Source organism: Rhinoraja longicauda, chromosome 2, assembly GCF_053455715.1.
Source record: "Rhinoraja longicauda isolate Sanriku21f chromosome 2, sRhiLon1.1, whole genome shotgun sequence".
In the NCBI taxonomy this organism is placed as follows: domain Eukaryota; kingdom Metazoa; phylum Chordata; class Chondrichthyes; order Rajiformes; family Arhynchobatidae; genus Rhinoraja; species Rhinoraja longicauda.
In genome coordinates, this window is record NC_135954.1 from 76,932,503 (window position 1) to 76,949,525 (window position 17,023).

Below are 17,023 nucleotides of genomic sequence, written 5' to 3' on the forward strand. Positions count from 1 at the left end.
CTCATAGCATCTTCCTCACAGTTCACACTACCACCCAGCTTTGTATCATCTGCAAATTTGCTAATGGTACTTTTAATCCCTTCATCCAAGTCATAATGTATATTGTAAATAGCTGCGGTCCCAGCACCGAGCCTTGCGGTATCCCACTAGTCACTGCCTGCCATTCTGAAAGGGACCCATTTATCCCCACTCTTTGCTTTCTGTCTGTCAACCAATTTTCTATCCATGTCTGTACCCTACCTCCAATACCATGTGCTCTATTTTTGCCTACTAATCTCCTATGTGGGACCTTGTCGAAGATGAAGGTTCAGGGGCCTAAAAACAGTGACCACCAGTTTCAAGAACAGCTTCTTCCCAACAACAATTAGGCTCTTGAACATTACACATTAACCTTGGCTATTATGAACTTATATGTTCTGTCTTTAGTAAACTGAGGACTCGGTTTTTTTGCACGAGTATTACTGTAATTAATTTACTATTATCTGTGTATATTGAGTTTACAGGCCTGTTAAGGTGCTGCAAGTAGAATTTCATTGCTCCTTTGTCAGTACATATAACAATTAAACACCCTTACTCTGGACACAATGAAAATTCTGCAAACAATCAGTATCACATGGGTTAAACACAAAGTGCTAGCGTAATTCAGGCAGCATCTGTGGAGGGAATGGACAGGCAACGTTTTGGGTTGTGACCCTTTTTCAGTCGGAGCAAGGGTCCCGACCCAAAAGGTCACCTGTCCATTCACTCCACTCCACGATGCTGCCTGATCCACTTAGTTCCTCCAGTTCCTTGTGTTTTGCTCAGGATTCCAGCATCTGCAGATCCTGTCTCCAAGATCACTTTGGCTGTTGGATTAAGTAAAAGAGATTGAAGATCAGTGTTTGGAGTGTCGCAACTACAGCCTGTCTTTTCCCGAGTCCCTCATTACTTCAAATTGTCCTGGATTGAGTGAGGCCCTGAGTGGTGTCAGTGCCTTAAGTGATCTATTCGGGTGAATTGGGTGGATCAGAACAACCTTCATAACATTCCTCTGTTAGCCCTTGACCTTTGAAACCTGTCAATGTTATTCAACATTATTGAAAGAGTTTGACATTCAGAAATATTTGAAAACAATTCAATTAAATAATCTATATTTGAAAACTGAATATCCTTAAAAAATTAAGGAAAAAACATTCTAAACATTTCTATGTAATTTAAACTACTGCACAAAGCAAAGATCATTTAAATTGTAACCGTCTATTCTTTTATTTCCTCTCACAGCTGATAAACTTCACTCAAAAAACTTGTGTCATGAATGTTGCAAGTTCTTATGTGCAAATACCTTAGCAAGTAGATTCCTGTAAATCTTAAAATTCCACATTCACACGAGTCTTCAAAACATACTTTGACAATTGCTAGCATAACCTAGCAAAGAGTGCGCCACCATGATTAGAACAATTTGTTTATTTATAGATGAAACAGACGAACTGGAGCTGCTAATCGCTGGAAACTCCAACATCCGCGACTGTTGTGTGACGATTATAACGGAGACATGGCCATATCCGCTAATCCCGGACGCAGCAGTACAGCTAGTGGGGCGCTCCATCCACCGGCATGACAGGAAAGGCGACTCTGGTAAGAGCAGAGGAGGGGGTCTGTGTATTTACGTACACAATGACTGGTGCACTTTGGAAGCAATGACTGTTAAGTGCAGACCCTTCTATCTGCCGCGTGAGTTCACTGTAGTACTCATTACTGCGGTTTACATACCAACAGATGCTAACGCCAGCATAGCTCTCACCCTGCTGCATGACACTGTAAACAAACAGCAACAGGCTCAACCTGAAGGAGTGCATGTCATTGCTGGGGACTTTAATAAAGCATGCTTAAGGACAGTACTCCCCAAATTTGTGCAGTATGTACAGTGTGCCACCAGGGGGGTAAACACACTGGACCATGATTATTCCAACTTAAAGCACGCTTACAGAGCAGTACCTTTCCCACATCTGGGTCTCTCAGACCACCTTTCACTGCTCCTGATCCCAGCATACATCCCACTCAGGAGGCAAACTAAGACAGACACAAAGGTTATAAGAATCTGGCCATCAGGAGCACTCACAGAGCTTCAGGACTGCTTTGCACGCACAGAATGGACTATATTTGAACACCAGGACCTAGAGGAATATACGGAAACTGTTCTGTCCTATATAAAAAGCTGCACTGATAATGCGACTGTTAACAAACACATCCGGGTATACCCCAACCGCAAACCCTGGATGACTAGAGTGGTAGTGTCTTTTGAAAGCGTGCAACTCTGCCTTCAAGTCTGGAGACAGAGCACAATACGCTCACTTTACATTCATTATTTATTAGGTTTTTAATTGTTTTTTTTATTGATACTGGTATTTGTTGTGATGGTTCCCATGTCTGTGCGATTGTCTTTGAACGATCTGCACTGTCGCACTGTTTTCAGCTGTAGCACTTCTAATTTCGTTGTACTGTGCGTACAATGACAATAAAGGCATATTATTATTATTATTATTCTCCCCATAACCTCTGACACCTGTACAAATTAAGCGATATTTTGCAGCTTTACCTTTAATTTCATCATCTACTTTTTTGTTGTCTATAAATGATAACAACAAATTAGTTATACATATCTTCACACCAAGTCTGCTTCTTCTATTAATGGTCAATAAGTACCCAGGCGTTTACAACAACGTTCAGCCTCCAGAGCCGCAATAAATTGTCATGGCAGTGGAATGGTGAAAACTACCGAAAACTATTTTCTGAGAAGTCTGCTGTTCAATCTATATATGATTCCAGACACACATATCTGTTCGCATTTTAAGTGCGTCTTCAATTAGGAGCAAACGGGAAAGAAAGGCAATAAATGCCCACGTTGCTACCAACATCTACATCCTGTTAATGAATAAACAACAAAGGATTATGTCCTTCTATCCTTGCCCTCTTTGTAGGAAGTTCTCCATCTGCTTGCTATTGGACTATTGGTTAGCTCTCTCAAGGAAAACAAGGAAGAGGTTCTGCCTCATAATTTGAACATTTATTTCAAAAAATGGATGCAATTATAGTATATATATTTTAAAGTATTAAGCTTACTAAAAAGTAGATGAAATAAATTCTGCAGTCATGTTTCTAATCTTTACCAGAAAATTCAAAGGATGATTCTCAGCAAACGTTTTCCTAATTTAATTTTATCTTGTACTGTTAACATGCTGTTTAAAAATTGAAGAATATATTCATGATAATGATTAGATTAAAGAGATTTTTAAATTTGTTGCTTCCAAAGTAAATTTACTCTAAATCTGGAATTATGGTTTTATTATTTATTCTATCCTTCATAAAATCATCAATTGTATTCCCCGGCCAGATGCAAATTTGTTTGAAAAGATTTGTTTTGTGCGCTATTATCCACATGTGTCTGTATGGATGTATATTCCATCACTCACACGTGAAGGAGAAATAAATAGATTTAAGTGGCATACCAAAACTGGACATTTTTAACAACATAATCGTGAACAAGGCATTTAATATCAGTCACAATCTAATGATTTTTATCCTCCCAGCTGCTTCAAGTTCTTTTTTTACCATGGCTTGCATATCCAGTTAGAGATTCCATCTCAACCCCACTCTAGCAATGGCTTGGATGGGCACAATGACAAGGACTAACATACTCATCTTCCATCCATATATGAATGAAATAATAATTGCCGTTCCCATGCTTGCCACATTTTATCCTATCAGTCCTAGTCTGGAACCTATAGCCTGGAATTAAAAAATGCATCTTGTTTCTTCATTAATTATCTTCTTTTTAAAATCAATTGGACCGACCACGTTGACCACACACAGAAGTATTGTATCTTCTGAACACGAGGCACGAATGATCTATTGATGATGGCATCCATATTTCATTAAAACTTCAGAAGAAATATTTTCAGCTTAACCCATCCCAGCAATTGACTCTTTTGACTTTCCCATCTCTTGAATGGTACCTTACTTTCTTCTTGCAGTACTCCTGAAATGTTATTCCATGCAAGGTGTGGTATAAATGCATGAACACATAAGACCGTGCAGATACTGGAAACTGGAACAAAAAAAATAGACAGCTGGAAGAAATCAGCTGGTCAAGCAGACTTAGCGAAGGCATATTGAACTAGTCGACATTTCAACCCTGCATCAAGACTGAAAAAGAAGAACGATTGCCAGTATACAGCAGTACATCGATGGATGGGATAGAGCTAGTAAGTGATAGTTATAACCGGATGGCGGAAGGAGATGATGGGCATATGATGACAGATGCAGAAGATGGCTGGAACAGAGGCTGGTAGATGATAGATACAACCAGATGAAGAGGGGATGGTGGGTGGTTGGAGTCAGGTGGGAAGGGGGAGAAGTGAACAAAGGGAGAGCAAAACTAGGTGGATGCGTAGCAATTTGTCCAGGACCAGCCACATCAAAGGTATGGCCAAGAAAGCACAACAATGCCTCTACATCCTTAGAAGGCTTAGGAAGTTTGGCACGTCCCTAACAACCCTCTCCAACTTCAATACATGTGCCATGGAAAGCACTTTATCAGGATGCAACACAACTAAACTAAGCTGAACGATACAAACTTTTGATAGAATGGATCGATGATGTTGCCTGATGTCTGAACGAGGGTCCCGATTCAAAACGTTGTCTGTCCATTTCCTCCAAATATGCTGCTCAAGTCTTTCCAGCAGTTTGTTTTTTTGCTAAAAATCCAACCATGTGCAATTTCTTATGTCTCCAAAATGTAAGATATTGTCCTTCCAATTTGTGTTTGGCCTCTCCACTGCGATGTGGAAGTGGGAAGGAGAGTTTCAATAATAAGCAAACTGTAGAGAGCGGTAGATTTTGGAATAGCTTGTCAGAAGTAGATGAACGATCACTGGGTCTGTTTCCACACTGTATCACTCTTTGACTCCAAGTCAAGAGTGCCTTATTTTCATATGTCTCGAAAAGGAGCAATTAAATTCTTACTTTGAGTTTAGTTTATTGTCACGTGTATCGAGAGACAGTGAAAAGCGGAAAGACAACACATGATTATAATCGAGTCGCCCACAGTGTACAGATACATGATAACTGGAATAACATGAGTAACTGGAGCATTGTGACACCCTCCAATTCCTGCAATTTCTGGTGTTCAAAGTCACTATGACAACAGTCCGAATTAGCACAGAATGAAACCCAGTTCAAAGAAGCAACGTGATGCTGCTTGTCACTTCTGAGATGCTACTAGAACAACCTGTCATTCCAGTTATTCCAGAATGGAAGATGAGTCAATTTAGACATTCGGGAATTTGGAATAAGTTATTCATCACAGAATTCTAAGCTAAAGATCTATTTTTGTAGCTACCATATGTATACGGCTACTCCAGTTCATTTTCAGGTCAATGGTAACCACCAGGATATTGATTGGGGATGCAGGACTGAATACATGCAAGTGTCAAAGTGTGAGAAACACTACTTAGCAATAATCATAAATTCTATTCAGGTCTGAATTCACACGTTCCTGATTTTATGCCGTCATTGTTGGAAAGGGGGGTGACCAACCTGCCCCAAAGATAAGGGTCAGGATCTTGAATTCATGTTAGCAGAGGAAGGGAATTTAATAAAGGATAGTAAGAAGAGGGTTGAAAAGTTAATGGTTTTCATTTCAAACTAAGACTGGGGCAAGAGTTTGTATGTTCTCTGAACTAATTGCAGAGAGTTGTAGATGTAGCACAGTCCATCACACAGACAAGACTCCCCACCATTGACTCCATCTACACTTCACATTGCCTCAGAAAAGCAGCAAACATAATTGAAGACTTATGTCTTATTCAGCTCATTCCTTCTTCTCCCCACTCTCGTCGGGCAGGAGATACAGGAGGCTGAGAGAGCACGCCACCAGACTCAGGAGCAGGTTCTTCCCCTTTCTTAACAGAGCTTCTGAATAATCCTTCCATGAACTAGAGTACTATCCAACTCTATTTATTCACAAAATGCTGGAGTAACTCAGCAGGTCAGGCAGCATCTCGGGAGAGAAGGAATGGGTGACGTTTCGGGTCGAGACCCTTCATCAGTCTGAAGAAGGGTCTCGACCCGAAACGTCACCCATTCCTTCTCTCCCGAGATGCTGCCTGACCTGCTGAGTTACTCCAGCATTTTGTGAATAAATCGATTTGTACCAGCATCTGCAGTTATTTTCTTATACTATCCAACTCTACCCTGGTGGGGTAGATGTGGATATTGGAACTTGTCTCTGGAACTGATGCATTGCAATGCTGAGAATTATATTCTGCACTCTGCATTTTTCCCTTTGCTTTTTATTTTTGGAGGGCTAAAAGGGTGGGATATGCACAATGAATGCGAGAATCCTTGGAAGTATTGAGGAACAGAGAGACACGAGAGATTGCAGAAGTTGGAATCTGGAGCTACAAACAAACTGCTGGAGGAGAAATAAAACTGCTGGAGGAAGTCAGCAGGATCTGTGGAGGGAATTGGACAGGTAACATTTTGGGTCAGGACCCTTCATATCATCATATCATATCATATTTATACAGCCGGAAACAGGCCTTTTCGGCCCACCAAGTCCGTGCCGCCCAGCGATCCCCATACATTAACACTATCCTACACCCACTAGGGACAATTTTTTTAAACATTTACCCAGCCAATTAACCTACATACCTGTACGTCTTTGGAGTGTGGGAGGAAACCGAAGATCTCGGAGAAAACCCACCCACGGGGAGAACGTACAAACTCCTTACAGTGCAACACCCGTAGTCAGGATCGAACCTGAGTCTCCGGCGCTGCATTCGCTGTAAAGCAGCAACTCTACCGCTGCGCTACCGTCATCAGACGGATGGAGTAGAAAATAGAAAGCTGGAAAAGATAGGTATGGGTGGTTGAAATGCTGGCAAGTGATAGGTGGATATAGGGTGCAGGGTAATTGGCAGATGGGTGTAAATACTAACAAAGGCAAGAGGTGAAATGAGTCAAAAGAGGTTAGGTAAGAAAAGAAGTGAAATGTAAAGTCGGAGGGAGGGATACGATTAGAAGGTGACAGGAGGAGATTAAAGCGGGAGATTAAAAGGGAAATAGAGGATTAGGAGCAAGGAAGGGTAGGAAATGAGTAGAAGGAGGAAGGCAAAGAAACAGGGCAGCAGGCCAATACTTCTCAGAACTTGGTTTACAAACCTGTTGTGTTGCTGCAAGTAAGGATTTCCTTGTTCCGTTTCAGTACACATGATTCAGTACAATACTCTTGACTGGTGATCTTTTGATGTGGAGCATATCCCTTCATAGTCTGAAGCATTTTACTTACCTCCGGAAATTTCATAATAAAGTCATAAGCATTTGCTTCTTTTGAAGCTCTCTCGATTTCTGAAGCATCTTCTTGTCCTTATCGTATGTTTTCAGCGATTGTTGTGGCAAAAAGTACAGGTTCTTGGCAAACCACACCAATGAACCTACGGAAATGTCTAATATTTAGTAACCATATGTCATGGCCATCAACTGCAATCTGACAAAACAAAAGACATTGTTCATAACAATATTTTTGCTTCATTGATAAAAAGACTAATTAGGTACAGGTCTAAAGTCAATGTCTTTCAATTCAAATGAAAGTAAAATGTTGAGCGTCAACACTTTGAAAACCTTCATCACAAGTAAATGAAAATTTGGTAATGCTTGAATTAGATTATAGTTTGCAAAATAAAATCATAAGTAGAAGAAAGAGAAGCCTTTCAGCCCATTGTTCCTGCTCCACCATTTGATAAGATCATGGCTGTTCTTTTACCTCATCTCCATAACTCCATATCCAAAAGCCTATTAATATCTGTGTTGAAAATATTCAGTGACCGAGCCGCTTGTATTCATTGTTCTCTGGATACACTACATGCTCAGAAAAAGGGCACAAGAATTTGCAGATGCTGAAACCTTGAGCAAAGCACAAAGTGCTGGAAGAATTCAATGGGTCAGGCAGCACCCGTGGAGGAAATCGGCCAACGACATTTAAGGTCGGGACCCTTCTTCAAATTGACAGGTGACGTTTTAGGGCGGGATGCTTCTTCATACTGAAGACTGGTCCTGATCCAAAATGGTGCCTGGCTATTCTCTCGCCTATTGCACCAGCACCCTGGAATATTAAACTGGGGCCCTGTTCCTCACATAACCAGGTTTCTGTAATGGCTATAAGGATCTGTCACACATAGGAGGCATGTTTCTGTCAGCTGAATCGCTATGGTTGTTGTTCATATACCTTGTGGAAATTGGTCATAGTTGGTCTGGTTTTCACAAATGAAATGGAACAATGATCACTCATTTTATACCAATGATTAATATTGCAATGAAATACTGAAAACGTCTTCATCTGTGGAGCAATATTGCATCAGAAATCTTCAATGTTATGGGTGGTAGCAAGTCCTCTAGATTTTCTCTAGCCGTATCTATCTCACTTGCACTCTGTCTACCACAGCTTGCTGGGGCTTCAAGTTGCTCGCCATTTTAATTCCCCTTCTTTCACCATCCTCCTCCGCCAGCTCGATGCCACGGGCACAAGCGATGAATAGCACCACATATTCCGCTTGGGTAGTCCATAACCCAATGGCATGAATAGTGAATTCTCCAATTCCAGGTAAACTACCCCCGCCCAACTCTCCAGATCTACTCCACCCCCCACACACAACTTCCTTCGCCTCTCTCAACCCTCGTCATCCAGTTCCTTCCTCTCCTCCATCCGGTCATCACCCAATCCTTCTCTACTTTGGGTCTTCCCTTTATCTTTCCCTCCTCGTTCCCTTCTACCCACCATTTCTCCCTTTGGTTCTACATATCACTCCCCACTTTACTTTCTTATAAGATTCCACCATACACTCCCTTTGTCTTCTTGACTTATTACCTTCAGTCTTTATTACCATCTCCATTCTTCTCTCGCCCACCTGACTTGTTACCCGGACGCATTTATCACTTGCTTACTCTTGCTGCACCCCTTCACTTCTTTCTGCCCATTATCTTCCTTCTGCTCCATCAGTCTGAAGAATGGTCCTGACCTGAAATGTCATGGGTTTATTTCCCTTCACAGATGCTGCTTGATCCACTGATTTCCTCCAGTAGTTTATTTTTACTCCAGTGTTTTGCAGTCAGCAGAAGTAGCCATTAATCTTAGGATTTAGCTCCAGTAATCCAGAACAAAAATAAAAATAATCATTAAGCCCCATTCACCTGTAACAATTCAGACTGATGCAGGAAGCACACTGAATTCTGCTTATTGTGAGTATTTCATTTAATTATTCTTGTGCATTGGCTTTGCACTCAGCTCTGAGTTCAACTTTGTGAGCATTTGTCACCAGTTAAAGCTACCTTGCCCAACATAAAGCCAGTGTCATTTCTGTTTATGAAAGGATATATTACGATCATAATTTCATATCTAATACACATTACACTGTAGGACAAGCAGATCACCCACGTTCAAAAAAATCATTTTGGGGGGGGGGGGGGGGGATCTGGGCTAGGCGGCCAGCACTTATTGCCCATTCCTAATTGCTTTTGAGCAGATGATGGTGAGTTACTTCTTGAACTGTTACAGGCCTTCTGGTGAAGGTATTGTAGATCAACCATATTTATTTCTGTCTATATAACATTCACCACATATCCTATGCAGATACATATTCCACTATGCAATCCAGTCCAGGATTTAGGTAGGACTGGAGTCACTGATATAGTTAGCTTGTTGCTTGTTCCCTTAGTCATTAGTCTGTTAGCTGAAGCGAGGAACGCAACAGTATGTATCGCTCATTCTGCATGGGTTTAATAAATGATTTATGGCTCACCGAATACTTTGTAATGGCTTGATTACAAAACAAGTATCCAATGGTGAAGTTGGTGAAGTAGTTCTACTATTTAAGTCGAAGATGATAAAGGATCTGTGAAATATATCTGAGTCATGATGAAGTTGATTGTCACGATGAGATATTAACACATGAAATAGTTTTCTCCAATCAAGTATTATAAAATCATATAAAATAAACAGATTTATATTGCTTATAAATGGAAAACATTCTCCTACTTTTACATTTGCCTGTGATGGGTAGTTAAAAAGCACATCCTTAAATTCCATTAATCCTTTAATTTGAGCCGGCTTGTGTTCTTCTTCTGAGAAACTATCTATGGCAGGGTGCTTAATATTGCAGAAGTATTGTATCTTCTGAACATGAGGCACGAATGATCTATTGATGATGGCATCCATATTTCATTAAAACTTCAGAAGAAATATTTTCACCCTAACCCATCCCAGCAATTGACTCTTTTGACTTTCCCATCTCTTGAATGGTACCTTACTTTCTTCTTGCAGTACTCCTGAAATGTTATTTCATGCAAGGTGTGGTATAAATGTATGAACACATAAGACCGTGCAGATACTGGAAACTGGAACAAAAAAAATAGACAGCTGGAAGAAATCAGCTGGTCAAGCAGACTTAGCGAAGGCATATTGAACTAGTCGACATTTCAACCCTGCATCAAGGCTGAAAAAGAAGGAGGACGATTGCCAGTATACAGCAGTACATCGATGGATGGGGTAGAGCTAGTAAGTGATAGTTATAACCGGATGGCGGAAGAAGATGATGGGCATATGATGACAGATGCAGAAGATGGCTGGAACAGAGGCTGGTAGATGATAGATACAACCAGATGAAGAGGGGATGGTGGGTGGTTGGAGTCAGGTGGGAAGGGGGAGAAGTGAACAAAGGGAGAGCAAAACTAGGTGGATGCGTAGCAATTTGTCCAGGACCAGCCACATCAAAGCTATGGCCAAGAAAGCACAACAATGCCTCTACATCCTTAGAAGGCTTAGGAAGTTTGGCACGTCCCTAACAACCCTCTCCAACTTCAATACATGTGCCATGGAAAGCACTTTATCAGGATGCAACACAACTAAACTAAGCTGAACGATACAAACTTTTGATAGAATGGATCGATGATGTTGCCTGATGTCTGAACAAGGGTCCCGATTCAAAACGTTGTCTGTCCATTTCCTCCAAATATGCTGCTCAAGTCTTTCCAGCAGTTTGTTTTTTTGCTAAAAATCCAACCATGTGCAATTTCTTATGTCTCCAAAATGTAAGATATTGTCCTTCCAATTTGTGTTTGGCCTCTCCACTGCGATGTGGAAGTGGGAAGGAGAGTTTCAATAATAAGCAAACTGTAGAGAGCGGTAGATTTTGGAATAGCTTGTCAGAAGTAGATGAACGATCACTGGGTCTGTTTCCACACTGTATCACTCTTTGACTCCAAGTCAAGAGTGCCTTATTTTCATATGTCTCGAAAAGGAGCAATTAAATTCTTACTTTGAGTTTAGTTTATTGTCACGTGTATCGAGAGACAGTGAAAAGCGGAAAGACAACACATGATTATAATCGAGTCGCCCACAGTGTACAGATACATGATAACTGGAATAACATGAGTAACTGGAGCATTGTGACACCCTCCAATTCCTGCAATTTCTGGTGTTCAAAGTCACTATGACAACAGTCCGAATTAGCACAGAATGAAACCCAGTTCAAAGAAGCAACGTGATGCTGCTTGTCACTTCTGAGATGCTACTAGAACAACCTGTCATTCCAGTTATTCCAGAATGGAAGATGAGTCAATTTAGACATTCGGGAATTTGGAATAAGTTATTCATCACAGAATTCTAAGCTAAAGATCTATTTTTGTAGCTACCATATGTATACGGCTACTCCAGTTCATTTTCAGGTCAATGGTAACCACCAGGATATTGATTGGGGATGCAGGACTGAATACATGCAAGTGTCAAAGTGTGAGAAACACTACTTAGCAATAATCATAAATTCTATTCAGGTCTGAATTCACACGTTCCTGATTTTATGCCGTCATTGTTGGAAAGGGGGGTGACCAACCTGCCCCAAAGATAAGGGTCAGGATCTTGAATTCATGTTAGCAGAGGAAGGGAATTTAATAAAGGATAGTAAGAAGAGGGTTGAAAAGTTAATGGTTTTCATTTCAAACTAAGACTGGGGCAAGAGTTTGTATGTTTTCTGAACTAATTGCAGAGAGTTGTAGATGTAGCACAGTCCATCACACAGACAAGACTCCCCACCATTGACTCCATCTACACTTCACATTGCCTCAGAAAAGCAGCAAACATAATTGAAGACTTATGTCTTATTCAGCTCATTCCTTCTTCTCCCCACTCTCGTCGGGCAGGAGATACAGGAGGCTGAGAGAGCACGCCACCAGACTCAGGAGCAGGTTCTTCCCCTTTCTTAACAGAGCTTCTGAATAATCCTTCCATGAACTAGAGTACTATCCAACTCTATTTATTCACAAAATGCTGGAGTAACTCAGCAGGTCAGGCAGCATCTCGGGAGAGAAGGAATGGGTGACGTTTCGGGTCGAGACCCTTCATCAGTCTGAAGAAGGGTCTCGACCCGAAACGTCACCCATTCCTTCTCTCCCGAGATGCTGCCTGACCTGCTGAGTTACTCCAGCATTTTGTGAATAAATCGATTTGTACCAGCATCTGCAGTTATTTTCTTATACTATCCAACTCTACCCTGGTGGGGTAGATGTGGATATTGGAACTTGTCTCTGGAACTGATGCATTGCAATGCTGAGAATTATATTCTGCACTCTGCATTTTTCACTTTGCTTTTTATTTTTGGAGGGCTAAAAGGGTGGGATATGCACAATGAATGCGAGAATCCTTGGAAGTATTGAGGAACAGAGAGACACGAGAGATTGCAGAAGTTGGAATCTGGAGCTACCCCAAACAAACTGCTGGAGGAGAAATAAAACTGCTGGAGGAAGTCAGCAGGTCAGGCAGGATCGGTGGAGGGAATTGGACAGGTAACATTTTGGGTCAGGACCCTTCATCAGACTGATGGAGTAGAAAATAGAAAGCTGGAAAAGATAGGTATGGGTGGTTGAAATGCTGGCAAGTGATAGGTGGATATAGGGTGCAGGGTAATTGGCAGATGGGTGTAAATACTAACAAAGGCAAGAGGTGAAATGAGTCAAAAGAGGTTAGGTAAGAAAAGAAGTGAAATGTCAAGTCGGAGGGAGGGATATGATTAGAAGGTGACAGGAGGAGATTAAAGCGGGAGAATAAAAGGGAAATAGGGGATTAGGAGCAAGGAAGGGTAGGAAATGAGCAGAAGGAGGAAGACAAAGAAACAGGGCAGCAGGCCAATACTTCTCAGAACTTTGTTTACAAACCTGTTGTGCTGCTGCAAGTAAGGATTTCCTTGTTCCGTTTCAGTACACATGACTCAGTACAATACTCTTGACTGGTGATCTTTTGATGTGGAGCATATCCCTTCATAGTCTGAAGCATTTTACTTACCTCCGGAAATTTCATAATAAAGTCATAAGCATTTGCTTCTTTTGAAGCTCTCGATTTCTGAAGCATCTTCTTGTCCTTATCGTATGTTGGAGGTCCAGATGGAGGTCCAATGTTGGAGGTCCAATCTTGGAGGTCCAGAACCAGGGGCCACAGTCTAAGAATAAAGGGGAGCCCATTTAAAACTGAGGTGTGAAAAAAAAATTCACCCAGAGAGTTGTGAATTCGTGGAATAATCTGTCACAGAAGGCAGTAGAGGCCAATTCACTGGATGAATTAAAAAGAGTTAGATGGAGCTCCAGGTGCTAGCGGAATCAAGAGATATGGGGAGAAGGCAGGCACGGGTTACTGATTGTGGATGATCAGCCATGATCACAATGAATGGCGGTGCTGGCTCGAAGGGCCAAATGGCCTCCTCCTGCGCCTATTTTCTCTCTTTCTATACCTTCTGATTACGGAACTTCCTCAGCATGAACGGTTTCTCCATGTACATTCTATCAAATTTCTTCATTATTTTGAACACCAATATTAAACCTATTTTCTTCTTGGCTCTAAGCAGAACTATCCTCATTTCTATTATTACTCCACAAAATGAGGATCCTTATTCTTGTACAAAGAAGGGAACAAAATTGGCTTACCTTTCTTTTCATGCTACAAACTAGTATCACTTCTCCCAATTTCACAAAGAAAATCAATTTTGTCACTTATTTACTTGAAGTCAATAAAACATTTCTGATTTGCTATGTTCTATGTAATTATTTATTACACATGTGAAAATGTACAAGATACAATGTTCTTCAAGTAAAAATTGTCTGACAAGTTATGTAATCAAGTTGAACGTAAAGCAAGCTCGAACAAAGCAAGTAACAATAAAGATACATAGGACAAAAACCTGTAGATATACACATGTTCCATGTCAACGCTTAACCTTGTACTGTCTGATAGAGAGATACACATGCTCCATGTCATGGATACACATGCTCCATGTCATGGATACACATGCTCCATGTCAACGCTTAACCTTGTACTGTCTGATAGAGAGACAATGAGATAAAATGTAATCTGTTATTTAAAAGTTTGTTGTCAGTTATTTGCATATATGGGAGAGGAGATAAGAGGTTAACAATAGGGCTGGGGAGAAAAGGAGGGGAGAGAACAGGAAGAGTGCACATTAAAGAGAAGGAAGGAGGAGGAAATGGGAGGATGATGAAGGTAAAAATTCAAGAAGTAAAGAGGGATGACAGAAACACGTGGGAAAAAGAGAAGGGTCATCTCACTCCTTATCCTTCCTATCCACGTATCTCTCCAAGTATCTACGAAATGCTTTTTAAAATGTTATAATTTTACTTCCCCCCTCCATTACAACTTCCTCTGGCAGTGTTAAATGTACGCACCCCTCTCTAGGTGCAAACGTTGCCCCTCTGGTTTCTTTTAATTCTCAAGTTTTAGACTCCCCTTCCCTGGGAAAAAAGACTGGCTATTCAACTGATCTCTGGTCCTCATGATTTTATAAACCTCTATAAGGTCACTCCTCAGCCTGCTGGGTTACAGGGAAAAAAAAGCCCCAACCTATCCTGCCTCTCCTTATAACTCCACCCTATAAAATCCTTGTAAATCTAGCATGCACCCTTTTCAGTTTAATGACATTATTCCGACAGGTGGGCAACCATAACTGTACGCAGTACTTCAACAATGTCTTGTGCAGCTGTAGCATGATGACTCATCTCTTGTACTCAATGCCCTGAGTGATGAAGGCAAGTCTGCCAAATGCCTTCTTTACCACCCTGTGCACCTGTGTCACCACTTTCAAGGATCTCTGTATCTGCACCCCTTAGTCTCTCTGTCCCATTACACTCCGCGGGCTCTGATCATTTTTTGTGTCAGTCCTGGATTGTTTGCGCCATCTCATATTTATCCAAATGGAACTCCATCTGCCATTCCTCAACCCATTGGCCCAGCTGATCAAGATCCCATTGTAATCTTAGATAATTCTTCACTGCTCACTATACCACCAATTTTAGTAAAATCTGTAAACTTAACAATCGTTCCAGCGACAGTCATATCCAAATCATTATATAAATAATGAACAACCATGGACCCAGCACAGATCCCTGTGGCACACTACATCTTAGGCTTACAGTCTGAGAAACATCCCTCTACCATCACCCTCTGTTTCCTATCTTCAAGCCAATTGTATATCCAATTGGCTAGCTCATCTTGAATCAAATGTGACCTAACCTTCCAAGCCATTCTATCATGCAGAATCTAGGTCTAAAGCCTTTCTAAAGTCCATACAGCCAACATTTACCTCACTGCCCTCAACACTCATCTTGGTCACCTCTGCCAAAAACTCAATCAAATGGAGGAGAGCAAGGGACAGAGATGGCAGGAGGAGGATTTCAATAAACATTGCAGTCTCTGTGAAAGTTCTGTGCAACGCAATTTCAAAAATGTAATTTCAATATTGTTGAAACAATATATTGAACCTTGATAAAACCACACGTTGAACATTGTGCTTAGTTTGGTGCTAAGCTGAAAAAGGATATACTTGTCACAAAGTGATCGCAGTAAATATTAACTGGGCTAGTTCTCGGGAATGGTGAGCTTGTCATAAGAGTAGACTGGGTCTGTATTCTCTACAATCTAGAAGAGTGAGAGGAGTTCTCATTGAAACGGACACATTTTTTATGGAATTCGACAGGTGGTGGCAAGGAAGGGGCTTCCTCCGAAGGGCATCTAGAATCAGGGGTCAACATCTCAGATTGTGGGTAGCTATGTAAGACCAAGATCAGAGGAACCTTTTTAACACAGGGAGTGGATGAATCTTTGAAATTCTTTACCTGGGAGAGTCAGTCAATCAGTTCATCCAAAAGTAAGGCAGCGATATTGGGAAAATTAAGGGATATGCAATAGTGCCGGAAAATGACAAGGAGTTAAAACATTTGGTTGAATGGAGAATGCGGCACAAAGAAGGAAAATGACCTACTACCATTTTTATTTAAAAAGTTTTAATGTGTTTTTTTCCAAATAAACTCAGTCATTCTCAATACAACACTAGCTCCTCCACTGCTTTCAGCCTTGTTAGTTTAGTTTATAGGTACAAAATGAAAACAGGCCCACTGAGTCCATGCCAACCATCGATAACACTTTCACACTATGTGAATGCTATGTTATCCCACTTTCGCCTCCACTCCCTACATGCTGGGAGAAGTTACCATTTGAGAGGCTAATTAACCTGCAAACCTACACATTTTGGGGATGTGGGAGGAATCCAGAATGCCTGGAGGAAACCCATGCATTAACAGGGAGAACGTGCAAGCTCTACACCAACCACTCCTGGGTCTCTGATGATGTGAAGTAGCAGCTCTACTAGCTGTGCCACTGTGCTGCTCTAAGATCTGCTGAATGATTTCTGGTATTTATACAAACCTCAGAAGAACTCTTATAGCAGTCAACACAAAAAATAAATTCACAAATTTATTTCTTAACATTGTTATATAAAAACAAGAACATTGCTTCTTTCAGGCAGCAAGGCAGAACAATTACATCACTAGTAAAATTTATAAGAATCCCTTGAAGGATAACAAATGTAACATTTCTATCAATCTGGCAAATATTGTACCAGATGACCAATTTGGCATTACGTTCGCGTATCATTAT

The 17,023-nt window shown here is 41.0% G+C and overlaps 1 pseudogene; it reads right to left on the bottom strand.

Moving 5' to 3' along the window:
- The window catches only part of LOC144606789 (phosphatidylcholine translocator ABCB4-like), a 34,690-nt pseudogene extending 21,258 nt beyond the window's left edge, over positions 1-13,432 (bottom strand).
- Between the last annotated feature and the right edge of the window lie 3,591 nt (positions 13,433-17,023).